Here is a 20,135-nt window from a genome sequence, read left to right on the forward strand (position 1 = left end):
GTGTGTGTGTGTGTGTGTGTGTGTGTGTGTGTGTGTGTGTGTGTGTGTGTGTGTGTGCTGAACTTGGCTTACATCATGCACGATCATACACATGCATGTACATGCGTATACAGTGCGCGGTATAATGTGTCTTCATCCGTATCAGGGTGCATGTGGCGCGATGCGTTGTGGCAGAGCAGGCCGCTGTGTGCACGTACGTACGTGCGTGCGTCGCTCGCGAGCGTGCGTTTGTGCGAGGCGTGTCCGTCCGTCCGTTCCGTGTGCGTTTCCGAGAGTGCCGAGGAGGGAGGGAAGGGAAGGGAAGGGAAGGGAAGGGAAGCGCTGCTTCCGATCGATGGATGGCTAAAGCTTGACGGAGTATTTACCTCTTCTTAGCAGCGGATCAGTGCTGATGTGTGAGCAGATAGCCTGTCTGGCCGTGACCCCCCCTGCGGTCTCTCCCCTAACAGATAAAAGATGAACGCCAGGTGCAACACAAGCCCATCCGTCTCAGGTCTTTCACAGTGTGCACTCGCCTCATGGCTGCAAGGGCCTCCACAAAGAAAGTCTCTGTTTTCTCAACACGGGGGACCACCTAGAGGGGGTCCAAATGGGCCCCCCTTACAGCAGTGGTTCCCAAAGTTAGTACAGTATGTCTAACCACCGTTTGCATCCCCTGCTTGCGGGATAACGGGTTTAAAAAAATAACTGGTTTAAAACAAGGGATCTTAATCCACTCCACTGGCTTCCCATCAAATACCGTATTGACTGTAAAATCCTCCCTTTATACATTCAAGGGGCAAGGCCGTCCATAACATCACCCCCCCCCTCCCTCCCCCCCATAACCTTGTCAGAACCTTATTCACGTCAATATTCCCAGCCGGTCTCTTATAGGTCTCCCTATAAGAGTCCTCCCAGCCTGTCTCTGTCTGGCCCTCACCTCTGGAACTCCCTCCCCCCTGATAATATTAGAAACATGGACTCAATCAGTGTATTATTTATTATTATCTATACCTTTGTACTGAGAGGTCCCTTTATTTTTTTATTTTTTGGGGCGCTTCGGTCGCACGCCGCGGGAATAAGTGAAAGTAACCAAAGAACTGGAACAGACCGTCCTATCCGTCTTTCAGCGAGTTTCACTGCGAGTTCATTGGCTGCTGAATCTGGAGGACACGAGAGCCCGCCCCCCCGCAGGGCGGACCCGAGCGGTTATCTCTGGAGGGGGGAGGAGGGGGGGGGGGGGGTGTCAGACTAAACGACTGATGCTGCGTGGCGCGCGGCGGAGCACCTGGGCCGAGGATAAGTTAACCCGTTCTGGACCCGTCGTCCGTTATGCTTTATAGCTGTTGGAAAAAATAGCCGATCTACGAGCTTGTAGATCTGCTATTTTTTGAGAAATCGTGAAAATGTGGCTCAAATCTTTGAAAATGTATTCTTTCAGAGGGAACATTTTTAAACTCAAATCTTTGCTCCCAGGGGGGGTCCCTGGAACAACATATTTTCAGAGAATTTCTGGGGTCCTTGACATGAAACAGTTATATAGTTATCAGAACCACTGATGTTATAGAAACATGTTTTTTTTTTCAGAAAACTGTCATTGGTAGAGAATCGTCCTCAGGTCTAAATGGGTTAATGAACAGCCAAGACCTCACCCAAAAACATCCCAGGCAAAGTCGTGTCCCCAACGCTTTGTAGCAGCTGTTTCTCTGTCTTTATGTAATTACCCTGGGCACCCGGTTACAAATGGGATGTTCGCAAAGGTTGGGGAAGGTCGCTGTGGCTGCGTCGACAGCCAGAAACGGCATATATATATATATATCACACTAAACCCAAGCGTTTAGGTTATAAACACTTATTTGTAACACTTTTTAAACGTGTCACAGTGTTTCGATTATAAACAGAAGAACATGTTTAATCGCCAGTAACACTTTTTTAAACACATAAACGTGTTTAGTTTTTACAATCAAAGTCAGTCATATAGGTGTTTAGAATTCGAACACTAGGTGTTCTCGTGAGGTGTTTGAGTGAACTCGTGTTCTACTGTATTGTATCAATATTAATAAACATTTGGCATTTTATTATTACACACTGGTGTTTAGGTTTAAACGCGTCACATGTTCCAGGGATTTACAGTATATATATATATATATCTAGTCAATGACTAGATGACTCTATGTGGATGTATGTGGGCCATGTTGTATCAATGCACAGGTTGTCTTATCCCATTTATGACAGAGGCCTATATATTCTAAAAAAATAATAATCTTCTAAATCATGACAGTTTTCTGAAAAACCCAAATTTCTATGTCAGACGTTCTCAAACATTTTCATGTCAAGGACCCCCAACAATAATATGTAATTGGCCCGCCGACCCCCATCTGAAAATATGGTGTTCCAGGGACCCCCCCCCCCCCCACACACACACACACCAGAAGCAAATATTTGAGTTTAAAACGTTCGTTCTGAGAAGTGTATATATATATATTCAAAGATTTGAGTTTTCACAAATCTACAAGCACTCTGAAAGTCTCTGAAAGTCCTTCCACCCTGTCTGTCTGCAGCAGTAGATCTGCTATTTTTCAATAGCTAAACTTAACATAATGCATATAACACAAAAAGGGGTTCCCGTCTTGAATTGGTTTAGTGAGAATATCGTGTATTCTGTACTTCACAGGATTATTATCTCCGTTAAACTATACTTTCAACCTGCCATATTGCTATTTTGGAGCTGCCTTTCTTGTGAACGTTTTTGTGTGTTTGTTTCTCGTATATAATACTATATTTCCGTTTCGTTTTTATTTCCTTAAACCTTTTTAGAAGCTTTTCACAATAGTCAGGGGGCCATCATCATTCAGCACTATAGTGCACACACACACACACACACACACACACACACACAGGGGTGTGTAGTTGGGCTATACTACAAACATAACAAAGTCGAAATATGGAGATATAAAAAGTAGTATTTCTGCCCAACAGCGACGGCATATCCTTGTTTTGTACGATTAGTGATTTGGTCATAGAAGGTCTGTGCTCTGAGACGGCAACAACATGGGCAGGGGATTACTGGGAGTTATCAGTTTTTTTTAGGCGGTGCTGCCTGTGCCGACCCCCCCCCCCCCTCCTCCTTGTGAGAGGACAGATGTGTGTGTGTGTGTGTGTGTGCGCGCATGTGTCATCCCTCTGCATGTGTGCGTGTGTCACAGGGAGACTTTGTCACCAGCTATCAGCCTGCTGCCACCGTTTGCGCTGCGTTGTTATTCCAACGCGCGCGCCTGTAAGCATTTCTCTTGTCACTGCGACATCGTCCCTGCATAACAAAGCACACGCGCGCACGTGCAGTCGCGCACGGCCACACACACACACACACACACACACACACACACACACACACACACACACACACACACATGTGCGCGTGCACACACAGTCACACACACACTTTCCCTTGGAGATTCTGAAGGCAGAGCACAGCAAGAAAAGAAATAATGGAAATTGCACCTCCGTCTTCAATCACTTTAATCTTGTTCTACATGTTGTCTGTTTAACCCATTCTGACCGGGCACCCATTTTGGTGTTGGCATCATGTTATGCTTTAGCTATTGAAAAATAGCAGATCTACAAGCTCGTATCGCGCCACCGAGTGGCGCGCTACGAGCTTGTAGGTCTGCTATTTTTGAAAAATTCGAAGAACGACTGACATTTTTAGAATCTGATCTCAGGTCAGAATGGGTTGATCAGACCCAGTGTGTGTCCAGTGGAAACCTCGTATGAATCTGATCTCAGGTCAGAATGGGTTAATAAAACACTGCAAAACAAGCCTGAGGTCGAGGGGCTTGTCTTTTTGTACACCTATTCATTTATAATTGTTTGGCGTAATTGAGGTGTAGAGTGTAGTTCTCAACCTTTTCTTTAATTGAGGTGTAGAGTGTAGTTCTCAACCTTTTCCGGAACAAGGCCCACTTGGCCTGCAAAAAAACCCCCCAAATTTCATAATGGAACTTATAGCTGTAACAAATTAACAATGTATGATTGTCACGAAGTCCCAAGGCAATAGCGTGCCACTTTGTGCCGTTCTATTTATGCCTTGAGAACCAGTGAGTTTTAAGGACCACTGCTCCACACCGTCTCTGGGCACAGAGCCAGGGATTTATATATATAGTGTTTATATCTGTAGTTAGTTTGCCTTTGACTGGAAAACCTCCCAGCCTGTGCCTATCTGAGCCTGGCTGGCTGGCTGGCTGGCTGGGTGGGTGGGTGGGTGACTGGGTGGGTGGGTGGCTGGCTGGCTGTCTGTCTGGCTGTCTGGCTGTCTGGCTGTCTGGCGGGCGTTCCACCTGCGCAATGCTAAAGATTTTTTGACACATCGATCAGCTCACTCCACATATATACTATATCTCTGCCATCTCCATATTTTCATAAATCCCTCTACTTCATATCTCACCACAGTGTGAGTTTTTTTCGCTCGATAGTAACAGTCGCGGTCATGCATCCGCCTGGGTGACGTCAGACTGCTGGGCGAGCGCTGGCGCTTTGGTGGCATGGGGGGGTCAGATCAATATGGAATTAATTCTGTACTGGCCATATATGGAGTGTGTCTTTAGTGTACATGGGAGATCTAAGGGTTTGAGGTCAGATGTAGAGTTGCTGGCCGGCGTTTTATTCTTTGGATCTATCAGCCATCATATCCTAGTGCAGAGTGGATGGGATTATGGGATGTATTGGTCATCTAAGCATGCATTAATTGTGTTAAATAATATTTGGATGCATTGGAGGAACACATTTCTGGATAAGTAAGCATATTGGACAGGCTACAATTATACTAATCTTAATGCATTAAAAAAAATGCATAAAGATTAACTGCATTTACAAACACCATTTGACCATCCACAGTGAATGCGATTGACACAGCAGGATTCTGGGGAAAAACAAAAAAATTGAGCGATGATTGAATGAATGCCATTTTTACCATCGTGAGGGCAACTAATGCCGCCGCCGTGTGCCAGAGAGAGCCACGCGTCGCTCGGTTTCCCTCCGGACCCTATATTATTTCCTGAGTTGATGACAGGACGCTAGGCGGTTGCCCATATTTTCCTGTTAGATTTATTCCTGCTTGGCCGGGTGGCCGTGAGAGGCTGGCAGCAGGCACCGCAGTAAAAGGCCCTCCTTTCTTTTTTACGCGCTGCGCCGTTCGATCGGGAGCCCCTCGTAACTCAGGCAGTCTATCAAGTCAATGGGCGCGCGTGTTTGAGCGCTGATTTAGGAGTGTAATTAGACCTGTTAATTGTTTTCATTACTCAGGGCCTTGTGGGGGGAGGGCGGGGGTGGGGGGGCCTCTGAAAGAGCAGGGGGGGAAGGGGAGGGGGGGGGGGGGTCCGCTACTTATCGTCGCTGTCGGATGGAAAACCTCCTGCGTATGTCCATAACTGCTAATTTTCAGGATTCAAAGTCAATGAAGGCAATAAAGGTACACCCGCACACTGTATTTGCTCGTCGGTACATGAGTATCCTCTTATTTAATGAAGGCATTCAAAGTCAAAAATGGACAAAACTGACGATCTACAAGTTTAATTTTGATCTGTTTTTTTTGCCACTTTATAGTGTGAAACTCTTGTATGACGAAGCGTTGACCCATTCAGGACGGGAACCCCTTTTGGTGTTATGTTTTGCTTTAGCTTGTAGATCTGCTATTTTTGAAAAATCCCAAATTTTTGAATATTTTCTTTCACAGTGAACGTTTCTATCTCAAATCTTTGCTTCTGGTGGGGGGGGGGGGAGTGAACATATTTTCACATAGGGGTCCGCGGCCCTATACAGATAATTCTGGGGGTCCTTGACATGAAAAAGGTTGAGCACCGACTGACATAGAAACATATTATAGGTTTTTCAGAAAACTGAAAACTGTTTTTTTTTCTTTTTTAATGGGTTGAAAAATGTGGACATGAGAGGTTTCTAAACACGACGGCAGCAACCATATGTATAACGGTGTAAGATACCGTTATGTATACGGTTATATAGCCCCACGCCACGACCCGTGAACGACCTTGGGAGGTCTTGGCACACAGCCCCCCCCCCCCGCCACAAGGCGCCAAGCTGAGCTGCCGCGCCACGATTTATGTTAATTAGCGTCGAGCCCCCCCCGCTCCACTCCGCACGCGCCACGTTGTCGTGCGGAGACGTGGAAGCTGTCCTCCTCCTCGGACAAGAACAAGAAGCATTATGCTGCACTCCGACTTCAGTCCTATAAGGGCCCCCTCTTCTCTCCCCTCCATCCCTCCACCTCTTTAACACATTTAGGCCTCACCTCGAAATTTACAAAAATGTCTTTTTTAAAATGTCTTTTTCTTATGGGGACTAGGTTGGTGGAGGCTGTGTAGAGCCCAGGATCACATTAGATGATTGACACAGGGGTGAAAAATGGGTTACAAAATCGTGGGATAAAGAATATATATTTAAAAAATATATTTTTTTTTTCCTGAAAAACCTCATGTTTCTATATCAGTGCTTCTCAATATTTCATGTCAAGGACCCCAAAAAATATATGAAATTGACCGCTGACCCCCATCTGAAAATGTGTTGTTTCAGGGACCACCTCCCCAGAAGCAAAGATTTGAGTTATAAAAACGTTCGCTCTGAAAGAGTATATTTATTCAAAGCTTTGCACCACATGTTCATGATTTTTTTTTAAATAGCAGATCTACAAGCTCGTACAAGCTTGTAGATCTGCTATTTTTCAATAGCTATAAAGCATAACATAATGCTAACACCAAAAGGGGGTTCCCGACCAAAATGGGTTAAATATTATTTACTGGGTCACATCTGAGCAAAAATCTCATTTATGAGCTGACAGTATACAGCGTATAAGTGTATCTGGGGTTTTCTGCGACGCTGCGAAGGGGAAAATAATGCGCTCTGAGCATGAGGCGTTTGTTTATCTGCAGCGCGAGCGCGGCTATGCAAGCAAGCAAGCCAAGCCGCCAAATGCATTTCAAATGATGAATAAGAGAAATGATCTGTGGAGAATAAATAGCGCGTAATGCTCGCTGGGGGTCACGGCACTCACAGTAGCGGAGAAGTGGTTTATTGCGTTTGAATTCAGTGTAGTCGCGCTTTAGAAGAGGCAATTCAAGGCCAATGATCTACCCACCCACACTCACACAGTCACACACACACACACACACACACACACACACACACACACAGTCACACACACACACACACACACACACACACACACACACACACACACACACACACACAGCCGTACCCCAGGAAAAATAGAAAATAATGTTCCTAGCTGGTGACCATGCAGTCACTCTCCTCTTATATGAGATGGCAGTTCCTGCCGTAAGCGCTTTCCTTCGCTGTCACACACTGAATGTTGTGGAAATGTTGTACTGTAATGTACAGTATATATAGCTGGCAAGCCGGGTTTTTTCCCGGTATTAGTCAAGTGAAAAATGCCTGCGCTGTGCTGTTTTTTGTGTGTATGATTGAGCAGACATTTGGAAGAAATGCTCTCTTGGATGAGAAGAAGAGGAAAAGGGGGTGGGGGCGGGCTGCAAGGCCCTTTTAACCCATTCTGCGCGGGAACACCTTTTGATGTTAGCATTACGTTATGCTTTAGCTATTTAAAAATAGCAGATCTACAAGCTCATAGCGCGCCACCGAGTGGCGCGCTACAAGCTTGTAGGTCTGCTATTTTTGAAAAATCGAAGGGCGACTGACTCAGGTCAGAATGGGAAACTGTCAGGATGTAGAAGACATTTTTAGAATCTGATCTCAGGTCAGAATGGAAAACTGTCAGGATGTAGAAGAATTTTTTTAGAATCTGATCTCAGGTCAGAATGGAAAACTGTCAGGATGTAGAAGACATTTTTTTGAATCTGATCTCAGGTCAGAATGGAAAACTGTCGGGATGTAGAAGACATTTTTTAGAACCTGATCTCAGGTCAGAATGGGAAACTGTCAGGATGTAGAAGACATTTTTTAGAACCTGATCTCAGGTCAGAATGGGAAACTGTCAGGATGTAGAAGACATTTTTTAGAACCTGATCTCAGGTCAGAATGGGTTAAGTGAAGCGTGGGACCGTTTTATTGTGACGAGATGTGCGTCAAACACCCCGCGGCCTTGGCGTGGCTTGAATGTGGTGCATGAAGCGATGACAGTATTTTATCCCATTCAGGACGGGAACCCCATTTTGGTGTTTTTAGAAGGATTTTGTTATATACTAAAAACATATACATATTTACATATTTTACATATACTAAAAAAAATAGCAGAGCTTGTAGATCTGCTGTTTTTATAATCTTTGAATATATATATTCTTTCAGAGCCCTTGGAAGGCCCTAATTAGCGGTCTTGTGCTCGTACGAACCCTTCATACGCTTTTTCCGACCAATCATTGGTACGACAATGCGGAAAGCGACCAGATTAAGGTTGGTGAACATGCGTTAAGGTTGGCGACTGGATTACGTTTTGGTGAACATGCGTTGAGGTTGGTGAACATGCGTTGAGGTTGGTGAACATGCGTTGAGGTTGGTGAACATGCGTTGAGGTTGGTGAACATGCGTTAAGGTCGGCGAACATGCGTTAAGGTCGGCGAACATGCGCTGCTTTGTGCTTGCGGTTATGGTTAGGTTAGTGTTTGAGGTAGGTTGGCGTTGTCGGAACCAATGACTGGTCCGAAATATTTGCTTCTGGGGGGTCCCTGTAACATGGGGTCGGTCCGGTCGGTGGCCAATTACATATCATTTTGGGGGTCCTCCTTGACATGAAATCGGTTGAGCAGCACGACTGAGACAGAGAAACAAGGTTTTTTAAGAAAACCGTCAGGGTTTAGATTTATAGAAGCCTTCTTCTTAAACATTGTTCTGAGGTCTAAATGGGTTATATACCCGCCCGGGTCGATGGATTGTGTCGTGAGGTATTATAGACGCCATAATGCGGGGCCAAGGTCTGCAACGCGCCGCGCGACGGGCCAAAGCACTTAACGGGCACTTTAGTGCCCATCATCTCGTGCCAGTGGTGGTATTTCACGCTCCGCCGCCCTGTCCTTAGCCCTTTAGAGTAATGAGCACTGCACGGCTCGTGGCACTTATCTGTAAGTGACGTTTTTATTGGGGCAAATTAGTCTCGAATGCTTACTGTCTTCGGCCAGGGGAGTACGGCCCCTTTCTTTGACTCTAGCACCGGCCCCCCTTCTCCATAACACCCCCCACCCCCCACAGTGCGCCCTGCGAGGTTTCCTCGTCTTCAGATAGGTGTGATTAAGACGTTGTTTTTTCTCCTGTTTCTAACAGTTAGCACCCCTTAAACCATTTTGACCCGAGATCAGATTCTAATGTCTGTTTGAAAATGAAACGTTTCTATGTCAGTCTACAAGCTCATAGCGCGCCACTCGGTGACGCGCTACGAGCTTGTAGATCTGATATTTTTCAAAAGCATAACAAAATGCTAACACCACCAAAAGGGGTTCCCGCCCAAAATGGGTTCATTTGAGAAGCACTTCTGTCTTATAAAGGGAAAGACAAGTTGATATTCGGTCCACTTTCACCGAGTTCCTTTGAGATGTGTGCGTGTGTGCGTGTGTGTGTGTGTGTGTGTGTGTGTGTGTGTGTGTGTGTGTGTGTGTGTGTGTGCGCGTGCGCATCCACACACTTACATCTCTTGTGAGCTCTCTCTATAGATCTCTCTGTTTGGCCTTCTAACGGAGCTATATGTAAAAGTCATCTCCATACAGTATGTACAGTAACAGTACACAGCTGCTCGCACCACTCAGACGGCGGTGGTTCAGCGGTAGAGTGCCCCATGGATGGTATAACCACAAGGTTCCCGGTTCAAACCCTGTGGGCTCCCCCAGAGTTATAGTGTCAAAGTGTCCTTGAGCAAGACTCTGAACCCCCTAATTGCTCCTGATGTGCTGGTTGGTGCGTTGCATTGGTTTCTGCCACCATCGGTGTGTGTGTGTGTGTGTGTGTGTGTGAATGGGTGAATGTAATGCACAATCTATGTAAAGCGCCTTGGATAAAGGCGCTATATAAATGCACCACTCACCATTTACTCAGAAATGGCTTCGCAGCTTCACACTCAAGCTGCCTTTTATCTCTCCTTTTGTGCCTTGGACTGTATATATGGAGCCAGACATTATGGAATGCCACTTATAACACTGGCCCTTAATAATCTGAAAGGTTCTTTTGAGGAATCTTTCATCACTCTCTTTATAGAAGAACAAGAATAAAAGCCACTCTCTCTCTTGTTTGGGTGAAACAATACATCATAATAGCTACACGAATCTATATACGAGTCTTGCTCGCTTTACGGCTGCGAGTCACGGGCGAAGGACAGAGATGTGCAGTAATTTGATGACCCCTAGCTTAACCCATTCTGACCTGAGATCAGATTCTAAAAATGTTCTTCTACATCCTGACAGTTTTCCATTCTGACCTGAGATCAGATTAAAAAAAAAGAAGTCTTCTAATGTCAGTCGCTCTTCGATTTTTCTAAAAAATAGCAGACCTACAAGCTCGTAGCGCGCCACTCGGTGGCGCGCTATGAGCTTGTAGATCTGCTGTTTTTCAATAGCTATAAAGCACGACATGATGCTATAACACGAAAATGGGTTCTCCCGCCCAGAATGGGTTAATGGCGTAATGCCTATAATCACTGTACGACGTATACGTGGCGGTTTAACGGCGTCGGTGAACATCAAAAACACACAAACAGGCGTTTCAGTCGAGCCCCTCCACGCCATCTCATCTAAGTCAACCAGAAGACAGGCTCCAGAAATAGCCCCTGATTGGGCCCTGAATAATTCAATGTCATTTTTCTTTTTTTTCCTTCTTGTTTCCCTCTCTCTCTCTCTCTCTCTCTCTAGCTCCCTCTCTCTCCCCCTCTCTCTCTCTCTCTCTCTCTCTCTCTCCCCCTCCCTCCCTCCCCGCCTCCAAAAGAACTAGGGGAGCGATTGATGAGAGAGGATGAATATTTAACCCATTCTGAACGGGAACCCCTTTTGGTGTTATAGCATCATGTTATGCTTTAGCTATTGAAAAATAGCAGATCTACAAAAGCTCATAGCGCGCCACCGAAGAACGACTGACGTATAGAAGACTTTTTATTTTTAGAATCTGATCTCAGGTCAGAATGGAAAACTGTCAGGATGTAGAAGACATTTATTAGAATCTGATCTCAGGTCAGAATGGAAAACTGTCAGGGATGTGGAAGACATTTTTTAGAATCTGATCTCAGGTCAGAATGGAAAACTGTCAGGGATGTAGAAGACATCTTTTAGAATCTGATCTCAGGTCAGAATGGAAACTGTCAGGATGTAGAAGACATTTTTTTAGAATCTGATCTCAGGTCAGAATGGGTTAATGGCTCAGAGTCTCTTGGACACGCCGAGGCCCCGGGAACGCCGAGCTGAGAGAAATCAAACAGTGTGGAAAAGGAAAAAAATGAAAAGACACACACACACACACACACACACACACACACACACACACATTGGAAAGGAGGTTGCGTTCTACTACTGCAAACATGTGAGTTCAGAGAAGCAAGGAGGACATGCAAACGTGTCTTTGGCGTGGAGTTGCATCTGTCTCGCTCGCGGTCTGTCTCAGTTTAGCCCATTCTGACCTGAGATCAGATTCTAAAAAAAAAATGTCTGTTTGAAAATGACAGTTTTCCTGAAAAAGCTATGTTTCTATAGTAGACCTACAAGCTCGTAGCGCGCCACTCGGTGGCGCGCTATATGAGCTTGTAGATCTGCTATTTTTTAAATAGCTAAAGCATAACGTAATGCTATAACACCAAAAGGGGTTCCCGACTAAAACGTGTTAGAGGATCCAGGGAACTTTTCCTACCGACGTGAAGCCTTATAGCGTACCTTGTGGGCTTAATAATAATGGCAAGCGTTCAGAGAACAAAGATATTTATGTATAATATAGGGCTAAATACATTCTACCTATAATCCCTATAACATTCAGTACTTTGTTGTACTGGACCCTTATGGGTCTGTAACTACAAAACTTAGATTTTACAATATACATTGGGGGGTCCCAGAGATAAATGCCATTAAACGGGGGTCCGTAGACTAATATGCATGTCAAACTGGGGGGTCCTTGAAATCAAAACCGGTTGAGAATCACTGTCAATTTGGGGGTCCTGGACATGAAAAAGTTTGGGAACCACTACTGCTCTACAGAGACCTGCTGTGTCACCTTTCCTTTCCACAAAGAGCACATTTACCCCTCCGTCTGTCTGCAGTGTGGGTGGGAGGAGAGGCTGATGAAGGAAACACAGAACATTGCTTTATTAAAAGAGCTGCCAGCTAAATTAAATCTGCCCCGAACGAACGCCACTATAGAGATGCATTACATTACAGAATAGAATAGAATAGAATAGAACTTTATTTGTCATTGTACAAGTACAACGAAATTCAAGCAAGCAGTCCTTAAAGTGCATTACACTCTCAAGGAAGGGAATGTTCTGTGATTCTCTTTTAGCCAAAGGATGAAGATGAAATCTACACAAAGAACACAACAGACCAAACATGGCAGCTATATCGTGTTCTGTCGAGAACCGAAAAATGTGACACGAGGGCAAAATGAACCTGAACCACTGACTGTGTCCCTCTGGGTCATATAGGTGAAGCAAACCTGTTGAACCTTCTGGAAAACAGGTCAACATTTGGTGTAATGTAGGATAATGTTCGCCGAATGATCTACAAAAGCTCAGAACGTGTGAAGTAGGGATGTTGAAAAAAGTTGAAAATCGACTCGATTTTCGACTCATGCCTCCCGCGACTCAAAACGTATGAGTCGAAACATCGTTTTTATTTGTATTATTATATTTTTGTAATGTAAAACGTTATAAACGAGAGGTACGAGAGGTACGTGTTTGTGCTGTGCTGCTGAGCAGAGCAGAGCGCTGTGGACCCCATAAAAAAAAAGGAAAAAAGTCGTTCGACACGTCGATTTTCGGCCTCGATTCGTCGATTGGCCAAATATGAGTCGTTTGGCATCCCTAGTGTGAAGACTCAACACATTGTGACACATTATAAAACATATAAAACATAGTCTTCCTTTCCTCACGGAGACGAGTAGATGAGATAGAAATAAAACATTTAAAACATATAAAACATAGTCTTCCTTTCCTCACGGAGACGAGTAGATGAGATGGAAATAAATTACTGGTAGAAAAATGGCATTCATGATAAGCTTCTTAAGGCAGGTACCGGTATATGAATATATGATTGATATCTTTAGCACCGCGGTGTCAAATGTTTCAACGAATCCGAAGGCATGATAACAGTGTTAACAGTCTCCATCATAATATAATGATACTGTAAATGTAAAAATCTCCGTTCGTTGAAGGCCTTTATTTATTTTTTTCTCCCTTTTTCTTCCTTTTGTGGAACATCAGCCACAGAGAGACGCAAAAGGTCACCGGCGTGCCCAAGTGCAGCGGTGAAATAATTGCTTTGGGCTCACATTTCTTCCGTTTGTGCGTTCGTATTGTAATGAAATCCGGGGCAGCGGGCTCACGGCGAATGACAGATTACGGTGCAGGGTTCAGTGTGAATGGCCCAGTAATGATTGGTAATGTGCTAAAGGTTTTAACACAGACACACCACACACCGCCACATGCCCCGATCATGTGGCAGCAATCCAAAGGACCCCCCGTTTCCACATTTCTCTTTGTGTCTTTGAGGGTGGGCGTACAGTGCTTTGTCTGTGTGTATGCAAACTATGCATGTGTGGTCTTTGAGTTGGCACGATTGTGCGTGTGTGTGTGTGTGTGTGTGTGTGTGTGTGTGTGTGTGTGTGTGTGTGTGTGTGTGTGTGTGTGTGTGTGTGTGTGTGTGTGTGTGTGTGTGTGTGTGTGTGTGTGTGTGTGTGTGTGTGTGTGTGTGTGTGTGTGTGTGTGTGTGTGTGTGTGTGTGTGTGTGTGTGTGTGTGTGCGCGCACGCGCCTGTGGGACTTCACAGCACTGTCTTGGCTGCACACAGATCTATGGAACCCAACTGCGTTAATCACGGTTTTATGTGGGAGAAACATCAAATATCACTCTACTTCTGCCTGCAGCACCTGCTGGGCCGTGCACTCACACGTGCGCACACACACACACACACACACACACTTCATTTGTGTTACTATACCTGTGAGGACATTTCCATCTTAGAACGGCAGGATTATATTAATTTTTTTTGCAGTTATTTTGTAACCCCAAGCCAAGAATAACTGATCTACAATATCACAACACGTCACACTGTGACCCGTTGTGCGCTTTGTAGATCTGCTATTATTGATGCATGGAAGCGGTTCTCAGTTAAGTATGAATCAACCACAACGCCTGAATGCAAACCTCTAAATGTCTATGAACCGGATTCTACTTAATGTCTTCTAAATCATGACAGTTTTCAGAAAAACCTCATGTTTCTATGTGTCAGTTGTGCTCAACCTTTATCATGTCAAGGACCCCCAGAATTATCTGTATTTGGCCACGGACCCCCATCTGAAAAAATGTTGTTCCATGGACCCCCCCCCCCCCCCCCACACAAGCAAAGATTTGAATTCAAAACCTTCGCAGTGAAAGTATATACAGTATATTATCAAAGATTTGTGACATATTTTCATTTTCGAAACCTCATATGAGGTTGTAGATCTGCTATTTTTCAATAACTAAAGTATAGGCCTATAACAAAATGCTTATGAAACACCAAAAGGGGTTCCCGTCCTGAATGGGTATAAACAACCATTCTCCTCTTGTGAGGACCAGTTACATTGTCTTTCCAGTACTAATACTTGTTGGGACCTTTTGGCCCTCGCAAGTATAGTAACTAAGACACAGGCGCACACACACACACACACACACACACACACACACACACACACACACACACACGCACCCGCCACACACACACAAGGAGAATCCCTCAAGGACACCTTCCGTACGGTGTGTAACCCTCTCATTTACAGGGCTGTAGCCATCAGCAGAGCTCCACGTGGGCTGAGCTATCCACTGCATGTGACCCCAGGGGGGGGAAGCATGAAGGACTTATTGCCTGGACTGTACATTTATATCCCATTTTGGTCGGGAACCCCTTTTGGTGTTATAGCATCGTCTCATGCTTTAGCTATTGAAAAATAGCAGACCTACGAGCTTGTAGATCTGCTATTTTTGAAAAATCGAAGAACGACTGACATAGAAACATAGCTTTTTCAGAAAACTGTCAGGATGTAGAAGACATTTTTAGAATCTGATCTCAGGTCAGAATGGGAAACTGTCAGGATGTAGAAGACATTTTTAGAATCTGATCTCAGGTCAGAATGGGAAACTGTCAGGATGTAGAAGACATGTTTAGAATCTGATCTCAGGTCAGAATGGGAAACTGTCAGGATGTAGAAGACATTTTTAGAATCTGATCTCAGGTCAGAATGGGAAACTGTCAGGATGTAGAAGACATGTTTAGAATCTGATCTCAGGTCAGAATGGGAAACTGTCAGGATGTAGAAGACATGTTTAGAATCTGATCTCAGGTCAGAATGGGATAGAGTGCCAGAGCGCTTTACAATGAGCATTACAATCACTCATAAACATTCACACAGCGACGGACAGACGGGGGCGGGGCCGGGCCGCGCCTCGACAGGAAAACCAGGCATGGCACTGTATATAAAACACTCCTCAGGAGTCAGTCGGAGGAGTGTCGGCTCCCAATGTGGGGTCCGGGGACCCCCCTAGGGGGTCCTTGAGGGAGTTCCAGGGGGTCCCCAGCCTAAATGACAGTCAGGAACCAAATGGACCTTACTCAGAATGTACAAATGGAACCTGTTTGGTTCCATTTAATTTGTACACTCTCATAGTTAAGTTATAACCTTGATTTTACAATATAAATTGGGGGTCCCAGACATACTTTTCACCGTACAAATCTTCTCTTATGGGGGTCTATGGCATATCTCTTCAAATGGGGGTCCGGGCGGGTGTCAATTTGGGGGTCATTGACATGAAAGAGCTTTAACCACAGTCTCTACACTGTAAATCCCTGGAACATGTGACGCGTTTAAACCTAAACACCATGTGTTTAATAATAAAATGCCAAGTGTTTATTAATATTCATACAATACAGTAGAACACGAGTTCTCTCAAACTCCTCACGAGAACACCTAGTGTTCAAATTCTAAACACCTATATGACTGACTTTGATTGTAAAAACTAAACACTTTTATGTGTTTAAAAAGTGTTACAGGGATTAAACAGGGATTAAACTTCTGTTTATAATCTAAACACTGTGACACGTTTAAAAAGTGTTACAAATTATGTGTTTAAAACTGTTTAAAACCTTTGGGTTGGGTTTAGTGTGTATACTCTGGCCACAACTTAGTAGGTAAACATCACGTTGTGATCTTGTAGATCGGGAACCATTTGCGATTGTATATACCAAGCGGTACCACTCAGCCCCTCCATGCTGCTCCCCATCATTTAGATCCTCCTTATAGGGTCATTTTAGGTGGAATTTACTGCATATGACAATAGACTTAATACAGGCTATGATTCACTCCATATACAAATGCAGTCAGTTTCTTTATATGCGGCTGCAGCGAACAGTCTTTAGTATAAAGGAATGGCTTTAACCCATTTTAGACGGGAGCCCCTTTTGGTGTTAGCATTATGTTATGCTTTAGCTATTTAATAATAGCAGATCTACAAGCTCATAGCGCGCCACCGAGTGGCGCGCTATGAGCTTGTAGGTCTGCTATTTTTTTTTTTTAATCGAAGAGCGACTGACATAGAAGACATTTTTTAGAATCTGATCTCAGGTCAGAATGAAAACTGTCAGGATGTAGAAGACATTTTTAGAATCTGATCTCAGGTCAGAATGGGTTAACAGCCCTGCTATGATGTATACAGTATGATGTACAGTATATGGGGCTGTGCGTGGTGCTATAGGCGGTTTTTATGGACCTGAACTTCCCTCCAGGGATCAATAAAAAGGTTTATCTCATGTTTTCTCTTCTCTCGTATTCCAACATAATATACATGCAGCATAGAAAAGATAATTGTTATTTCTGAAGTATAATAAAGCAATATGTAATATGCACTGTACGGATAGGAGGTACAGCATTCTGCATACATGTAGGAGTCAAGTCAATTCATATACGGTGGAAATCTTGACAATACAGTAATCTCATGACACTTCACATTATACAGCAGGTCAAGAACATGCACTTTATATACTGTATACTGTACAGAGACACAACTATTCCCTCATTATAGAAATAACTTTTCATGCATGGTTCAAAGTATTTTTATTGTACCGGTAATTACTTTTCTGTTATTTAAAGATGTATTGTGTCTGAAATAGAGATTGCATTGATTTGCATTGGTTTGACTTGACAACATTGTCAATTTTTGAACATGAATGATTAAGTCTATTGTCATATGCAGTAAATTCCACCTAAAATGACCCTAAGGAGGATCTAAATGATGGGGAGGAGCAGCATGGAGTGGCTGAGTGGTACCGCTTGGTATCCAATCGCAAAGGGTTTCCGGGTTCCATTCCTGGCTCATCCGGGCCACGTGTTGGAAGTGCCCTCGTGCAACCATGTTAAACCATAATAATTATACAATAATTACAAATCTGGGCATTTAATTTAGCAGATGCTCCTCATCCAGAGTGACTTACAGGACACACATACTGTATATACATACTGTACATTAACCATGTTCTGGACGGTAAACCCTTTTGGTGTTTTAATTAACCCATTTTGACCTGAGATCAGATTCTAAAAATGACAGTTTTCTGAAAAAGCTATGGTTTCTACGTATGTCAGTCGTTCTTTGATTTTTCCAAAAATAGCAGACCTACAAGCATGTAGCTTTTTAGAAAACTGTCAGGATGTAGAAGACGTTTTTAGAACCTGATCTCAGGTCAGAATGGGATAATACCTCGAACGGAACCTTGAAAGAGAGAGACTTAGAGAGATGGCTCTCTCAGGATGTAAAGCTTGGGAACCGCACGGTTCCCCGGTTGGACTGTGTTGTTACCGTCGCAGTGTCCTTGAGCAAGGCACTGAACCCAAACTGCTCCTGATCAGGGTGTGTGTGTGAATGGTTGAAGTGCTTCGGAGAATAGTTTACCGTCAGAGAGAGAGAGAGAGAGATGCACAGACCAACAACAATAACAACAACGACTGACAAAAGGTTCTGTAGCCATAAATAAACCATGGATAAATCGTGGATCCAACAGCCAGGCGGAGCGGAGTCCATTGTCACGATCCACGGAAGCCTATAGCACAACGAGAAAGCACTCCTCGCTCCTCAGGCATTTAAGGGACATGAATGTGTACAGTCAACCGATAATGGCTCAGAGTATTTCAATCAGCCGTTATCCTTGTAAAACGCCTCATGATTTCACGCCTGACACCATTCATTTGTGTATTTTTTAATTGTCTCTTTTTTTCCCTTTTTTTTACGAGGTACGTTTTGTGAATGAAATGTCTTCATGGTGTGATACCGTGCAGCAATTTTGCAAGAGTAAGAAAACAAACATTAGAATACTGTCAAAGAGAACCTCAGAGATCAAGATATATACATATACAGTTATACTGTACACACATGGCAAACAGATTAAGCATTATTGTAAGGGCCTTGCAAACGCTCACAACGCAGCAGAACCCTTTCCCCTCGCTCTCCGCTCACAACACAGCAGAACCCAGCAGAACCCTTTCCAACTCGACTCCCCCTAAAACTCTCCTCTTTTAAATAAATGTGTCCTTTATGCTATAATTACTGTTGGGGAAAGAGCCTTAAAGAACGAGAGTTCTCTAATAATGATGAAAGACTTTACATTTTCTTCCTATCCTTCAATCCTGCCTTTCTCTCCGTTTACCTGTTTATAGGCTGCTAATGCTCTCCTCTCCTCTCCTCTCCTCTCCTCTCCTCTCCTCTCCTCTTCTTTTTGCTGATCACAGCTTTCACATTTAGACCAACTCTATTGGTAGCATCACGTGATGCACGCTGGGAGATCCATAGTAATTATGCTCCGAGGGCATTTCCACACACACACACACACACACACACACACACACACACACACACACACACACACTCCTCAGTCCACATGTAGATGTTAGTTGGGTGCCCTCGCCATTCTCTATACACAGCCTGTGTGTTGTTTTCCAGTGATGGCATACGAGAAAGGGGGGCGAGGGGGGAGGGAGAGAGGGAGGGGGGAGGGGGGTTTGGGAGAGGGGGGGGGGGGGGGGGGGGGGGGTTGGGAGAGGGGGGGGGGGGGGGGGGGGGGTTGGGAGAGGTAGATGCAGTCTGTATGCCCATTCACTTCCTGTGTCTTCCCTCAGCTGCATACTAACTAGCCGTAGTTGGAGTAGTGTTTCTGTGTCTGTTTGGGGGAGCCGTCTAGAGCAGTTCCAGTCGGTTCTGTCTGTGCAGCTAATTGGGTTCATATGAGCCTAACGATGGCACTGGTGGGACGGGTTTCTTCCCCAAAAGAAATGGTGGTATTTTATAATGAACATGGTTGTATATGACGATAGGTTGAAAAGTGGTGAAGTGGTTGCGAACGCAGTGAGCACTTACTATGAGACCTAGCATGTCTGTCTGTGTGTGTGTGTCTGTGTGTGTGTGTGTGTGTGTGTGTGTGTGTGTGTGTGTGTGTGTGTGTGTGTCCCACCTTTGTTCCCAAATATGGAGCTGAGTGATTTGTTTGTGATTGATGCAACACACTCCATATTTGGACGTATATGGAAGCTGAGTGATTTGTGTCACCAAGACTCAGCCATAACCATATAAGGAGTCCCCAAAGCAGCTATACGTCCAAAAACCCAAATAGGTATGAGCTGCGTTCGCTTCCCGCGTTTGCGCGTCTTACTGGTCTAATGACGAGTACCTATTTCCACCACCACTGTCGATTAGGTATAGCGCGTGATATCACCATCATACCCGGAGGTTATGCGGGAACGCCTACTGTGTGGCAAAAACACTACTTTTCTGGTCCTACCTGATTGCATTAAATGACGTTAAACAACATTAAACTCACTTTGCCAAGTCACATTGTCACTCGATTTCCCATTCACTTCATGCATTGTGCATACCCTCTATTGAGCGTCCGAGTCCCGGGCCCTTTCATGACGACGAC

Source organism: Protomyctophum bolini, assembly GCF_963924005.1.
Source record: "Protomyctophum bolini genome assembly, chromosome: 24".
Classification (NCBI taxonomy): Eukaryota; Metazoa; Chordata; class Actinopteri; order Myctophiformes; family Myctophidae; genus Protomyctophum; species Protomyctophum bolini.